The sequence below is a fragment of the Neopsephotus bourkii genome, unplaced genomic scaffold (genome assembly GCF_033783945.1).
Source record: "Neopsephotus bourkii isolate Nb327-2 ecotype Australia unplaced genomic scaffold, CSIRO-AGI_Nbou_v1 NB_250, whole genome shotgun sequence".
In the NCBI taxonomy this organism is placed as follows: Eukaryota; Metazoa; Chordata; class Aves; order Psittaciformes; family Psittacidae; genus Neopsephotus; species Neopsephotus bourkii.
In genome coordinates, this window is record NW_026900760.1 from 2060094 (window position 1) to 2066403 (window position 6310).

At 36.8% G+C, this 6310-nt stretch overlaps 1 long non-coding RNA gene across 1 annotated transcript in view; it reads left to right on the forward strand.

Moving 5' to 3' along the window:
* The window catches only part of LOC133208264 (uncharacterized), a 70751-nt gene extending 69716 nt beyond the window's left edge, over window positions 1-1035 (forward strand). The window contains exon 2 of the long non-coding RNA XR_009724304.1: window positions 213-1035. This is a non-coding gene — a long non-coding RNA (uncharacterized LOC133208264). The remainder of the gene's footprint in view (window positions 1-212) is intronic.
* The last annotated feature ends 5275 nt before the right edge of the window (window positions 1036-6310 follow it).

Sequence of the window (6310 nt, forward strand, 5' to 3'; positions counted from 1 at the left end):
AGTTGATGCTTAAGTAAGACAGAAGGAATTCAGATGCTACAATAACTAGTGGCCAGTGTATTGTTTGCTAATGCAGATTTTAAATGCCACCCTGAAGGAGAAGGTTAAAAAGACCCAAAGTCTTTCTGCCAAGGCTGCTTTTGTTTCTTACAGAGATCAGCTGTGTCAGAATGAAATCTTCCCTCAGGCCCTCTTTCTCTTGTTTTTCACAGCCAGATCCCTGTAACCACCAGCTCTGGCAGTTAAATTTCTTTTTCACATCTGTACAAGGAGCAGTGAAGCTGAAACCTCCTGGAGAAGCTACCAAAGCTGTGCTGTCTGCTTGCAGAGTCATTCTGGTGGGGTTCTGCTGCTGGTCCTTCCACAGCTGGGGAAATGGAAATTGATCCTGGTTCCTGGACACCACTGCTGATAATGTCTTTTTATCAAGACTCGCTTGTTTCTCTAGATTAAATTGGCTCTATTGAGAGATTACAGTCTCCAAAGGCCCCATCAAACCTTCCCAATGAACAAGATTGGTCTGGATTCAATGGCAGCTGTCTTGCTCCCTCTCATTCAGATTACCCTGTGGCTCCCATGTGACTTGCAGCCAGTAGAATCATAGCATCTGAGGTAGGCTTCAAGCTACGTGTAGTTGCATATTTGAAAGTGATGTATGTGCCTATGATCACAAAATATAGAGTATTTCTTCAGGGAGCTGCACACTGTAATACTTGAGTGTACTCTAATCAGGCAATACAGTCTTATGGTTAGAATAGGTCTGTGACATCTATTGGACTATCAACTTTGATTTGATATTAGTAAAGCCCTGTAAAAAACCTGTAATGATATGATGTTAGTGGGAACTATGAAAGCTATATCAACTATATTAACCCAGTTGCCTCACGAGCCACAGAGCAAATAATCCCAGCACAGGATTGTTCCTCTGAAAGGAAATAATCAGTGTATCAATGAAAACACGTGGACCAAATGTACCATTGTGTCCCATTCCCCCCTCCCCCTTCTTATTCCAGATAAGAACAGTATATTTTCTGATTTATGGTGTTGCTAGTTTTCTTCTCATGATCCATCATTTTACTCTTACCCTCTCCTACCCTTTCGAGGTGGCAGACAATATAACTTTGTAAGATGTATTGGTGTGGGTATGACGCTAAGATGGGATTTTTGTTTCTTCGTTCTTTTGGTAAGGGAAGCTGAACGGACTCATGTAGATGGATGGGTGAAGTGAAGTAGAATATTACTGAATAATCTTCAACCTTGAATAAGGAAAATGAGATACAGGATGCCTAATGTTTCATTGACATCCATGAAAATAGACATGAAGATATCTAAACCTCTCTCAGGAAGAAAATTACGGGGACCACATGCTAACCCATGGATCCCGTGAGAAGAATGGCTTTGGCAGCCAGTGGAGCAACAGGGATCCCATGCACCTCTCCTTGTGTGACCCTAGGGAAGAGTCTGTGTCTAGTGCATGAAGGAGAAGCAAAGCATATTTGGTGACTTCTCAATGCAATGCCTTCCTCCTGTTTCTTTGCAGAAGCTTACTTGACTTAAAAGAAAACTCAAGTTTTGTGTAAAATGGGTAAAATATAACTGCATGTTCCTTAATTTCTGTAGTAATTCCATGATTATGTTTCTAAAAGAAAGGATGCATTTTTATTTTCATAATTAACAGGAAATACATGTTATACATTAAATGTGACACAAGAGAGATGAATTATGCAGTAAACTCTGTGTGCTGATCAGCACAAAGCCCAAGGCGCATTCAGCAGAGTTTCTATGAAGATCTGTAATGAGTTTCAAGTACATAATTTCCTGATGGAGGGTAAGAAAACATCCATCAATGCTAATTTTCCCACAGTTTTTAGCTTTTTATGAATACTTTACAGTTGCAAAAAAAGATGAATTTCTAAAGTGCAACTTGAGGAAACTCTTTTAGTAATTAGAGTGTATTCCTAGCCAAAACTAATGAGATCTGAACCTTAAACATGGGGATGGTTCAAAGTCAGCAGCCCCAGCCTCTAATTTCTTCCAAAAGGTTAAAGTAATTCCACAAATCTGGACACAGATATCTTGCTGAACTCTAAACCAGAGTTGTCATTGTGCCTTCAGAAAGGCAGAATTGAAGTGTTAGACTCATTTGTGATTTGGTAGTATTTTTACACAGCATTAGAGATTAAATGGTCTAAAAAAGCAAACTCAAATGATTTTGGAGCTTCTGAATACCAAGCTTGAGCTCTCTATGAAGCTATGCTGACTTTTCAGTGGAGCATATGATCATATATAATGGTTTATTCTTCTCTAAAGCTTCTGTCAAGCTGTTGCAGTTGTCCATTTTATATTGAGATCTATTTGATCCATTTCAGGCTGCAAAGAATATGACTTTTGCTAGTGTGTGTTGCTTATTTAATGAGGAAACACTATATTGCATGTTTATATAATTTCTATGTGTATTTTTATATAACATATATTTACACTTTTATACAATTTACATTTATTGACATATATTAATACATACTAAATGTGTAGTGTAAATAGAAACATAAATATATGAAATATAAATATTAGTCCTGCTATAACAAAGTAATTGACTCCTTAAAATTCTAGTGATTTTGGAGAATTTAGAGGCTGTCAAGCCAAGAGTTGTGAAGAGCCTTCAAAGAGAAATGTTAAATCAGTGTGTGTGGAGGGTAAAACTACCACACTGGAAGAATCAGGGTATTATTTAACTATATCTGTCTCCTGCTTATGTCCCTCAGTTATGTTAAATGAAAGCTCTCCTAGAGGAAATCACTACTCTTATTTAGTCACAATTTAAGATACTTTTTTACAGGTAGAATTTAACATTAATGTTCAGGTTTCTTAACACAGAGTTGTTTCCAGCACCTCTCACTTGAATCAGAAGGCTTTTTTATATCCACAGATCATATTTGAGTTGATGAATTACAGAATTAAAAGCCATGACCTACTGAATGGTCTGCAAGTTTGAGATTCAACAGTAACAAAAAAAGTAACTCCATATATGTTGAACATATGTGAATAAATTGAAAATTATAGAACCTAAGGATACTTGAATTCTGCAAGACAATCCTCACTCTTCAATTATGGTTCAGTTCCAAAGCAGAGCTAGTTTCAATCATGTCAGTTTTTGTCTGTATTTGCAGACATTCAGGAGCAGAGTTTTGTTTGCAGAAGTGTTTTAAGACTGTGCCTTGTATAAGTACAGGCATGAGGAGCAATACTGCAGAGACACCATATATCATTCTCTTTTAAACTTTTCAGCTATTCAGACACAGACTTAGTTCCATGGAACTGGGTAACCAAGTTAGGAAAAGTAAATCAACTCCGTATTACTTTGGATTTCTACAAAGAGATTATATCCTGATATTTTATTTTTCTTTCCACCCCATCTACCCAGTGTTCAATATGGATATGCAGACAAATAGGATAGGATCTTTCGTGCTTTGCTATTGGGAAGAAAGATGAATTTATTCTTGATTAAGGTAGGCAAAAATCAGTTGTTGAGCTCTGGTAATAAGACAAATATTATTTTGTGATACAATAAGAAATAGGAAATAACACCAAATATTATTCACTTATCTTTGAAAGCAAAATTTCTGTAGCCTGATACTACAGTCATTTCCCTGTTCAGTATTTGGTATGTCAAGTGTTCATACTGGATCTTAAAATGTGCTTAAAAGCTCAAGAGTATTTCAATATTTGCAGCATAAAACTGTTTTCTCTTTGATCGTTCAAGCTTTCCATCACTCTAGGTGGTCCTAACTAATAAGGCACTGTGATCTTCTTCACTACTTGATTCCAGTAGCCGTGCAACAGACCACATGCAATTAGTGCTTGCCATTATTGTTTTAGTCAAATACCAGCACTTATCTACAAATTTACGATCCTGTTAGTGAAACAGTTCCTTTTAATTACATATTTATAAATCATGTCATATATGGGGACCAAAATTTCTCTTTTAAGGATTTAAACGTTCTGTGTCTTTTTAGGATCTTTTTCCCTTCAAGGCAAAAACCTGTGTGAATATTTAAATATATTTAATACTGAGCTGGAGTGCTGCTCTGATGTTCCATAAAAACATGTACTATGAAAACCAGAAATCTTCTGTCTTCTCCCTGTTTCTGTATGAAGTTGTATAAGCATCTAGTTTATCAGTTTGACATGCCTTTGCAATGCCCATACAGTAAGCCTTAAATTGCATATGCCTGCTTCAGCAGCCCTTGTCTGCCTAGTTATGGATGTTGGGCACTAACAGCCCTACTCACTTTATTGTATTTTACTGAGAAAGCTGAAAAATGCATATGCAGAAAAGGAATTGGTATCCTCTGAATTAAATACCTAGTTTTGGTTATTTTTCCCAGGCAGCTATTTGTAATATCTTTGAACAAAGATGATTGCACGGAGGACACAGGTTAATGTGTTCTGTCCTAGTTAAGGGGAAGCTGCGGCCATAGCATAACAGTCACACTGAGCAGATATCCAGGTGTAGAACACAGAGAGAAGTATATTTTATTTTGATATTAGGGTCTAATGATAAATGAAGAAGGGTTAATGAAAAAATTTGTGTGATGACAGTTCGTTCTGAAAGGGGCTTCAAACAACCTCAGCCAGGAAGACCCTTCACAGATGTCCTGTATTTGAAAAAAATCTGCTGATTTTCAGATTACTGAGAATGAAGTTGCAAGAGAAAACTGAGGAATAACTTATAGGTACAAACCTGATCGCTATAGAAACCTTAGGCCTTCTCTTATTTTGATTATAGTTTGATTTGATTTGCTGGTCTCACAGTCTTGAAAGTGATGGGGTCCTGGTAAGGTATGTAAGTTCAAGAAGGCCCTTTTGATGCATAAACAATTCATGCCTCTGAGTTTTTTGATAGTAACCCCCTGTCCCCAAATCTTATCTAGGCAGCAATTTGTGTCATGGTCACCCCAGTACATACATAATTTGTGACTTAGAGGTACAGGATGGTCATTGGTTCCTACTGTAGTGGCTATTTTAACCTTACTCCCAGACCAGTTACTCAACTGGGACACTTGATTAGGCTGGATTATCCGACAGTAAGACTTTCTGGTGCTCTGAATCGCCCATGCACAGTCCCAGTAATCTGAAGCACTGAGCATGAATTTTCAGCCCTACTCAGCTGAAGAAAAAAAAAGAATTAAAATTTAACCTTTATCGTTTCATTGCCATACAGTACCTTAATTCCACATACTCCTTAGACTGAGGGTTAAAAACCCCTGGCAGTTAAATGCTAGTGGAGCATATAGATCTGAGACTTTACTTTCATCCATTTTAACATATACAGGTGTAGATTCTAAATAATTCTGAAAGAAATTGTTTAATTAAACTCAAAAGGGGGGAGATGTCTGCCCCAAGAGAGGAATGACACAATGGATTTGCTCTGAACTGCCTGGGATCATTTAAAACCAATGAATTAAAAATCAGATAGTCAGCGAGGGCTATAATTTACACTACAGAGGTGGTAAAACCTTTTGTGTTCATATTTACAGAGAAAGCATTAAACTACAGTGATTTTTGATTTTATTTTTTTTTTCTTCCCACCTGGGAGAAATGTGAAACTCAATTTTAACCCCGATTGGCAAGGTGCTAATTTGTCTGACAAGTTGTTGGAATCTCAGCATGTTTGAGGTATCCTTGATGTATCAACACCTTCATGCTGAATGAAGGATGCCTTTAATGTGTAAATGTTTAGTAAGTATCCTATATCTCATTAGCCAAGAACAATACAAACCACACACAGGCAAGAAGGGTCAGAAGCAAGCTCCAGTCAGAGAAAAATCTTTTATGGTCTAATTAAATGATCAAACATTTGCAATACATCCATCTGCAAATAGTTTATCAAAAATTGCACTTGAAAGTTGCAGCCTAACTTATGTCCTAAAGGCCTCATGAATCTAGTATCAAATGGGCACCCTGAACTCTAGTGTCATGTTGAAGTGCTGATACCTTATTAGTGCATGCAATATCACCAAATATTAAGAATAGTGGAAGAAAAACAGTTGTTAAAACCCCCCACAATTCCAAATTCTAGTCTAAGTTATATGGTAACTTAAAAGTTATATTTATATGTAACTTAAAAAATTTAGCTGTCTGACTCATATGTTAAAATGAAAACATTTTCTAGGGCAAATTAAACCATTTTCTAGGGAAATACCATCCCCATTTGAATGATAGGTAGAAGAATCTGGAATTTGATTTCATGCTGTAAGTATACCAACAGGTAAAAGGAAGTCAAGCCAGTGAAAACCAGGTTCCTTGCTCT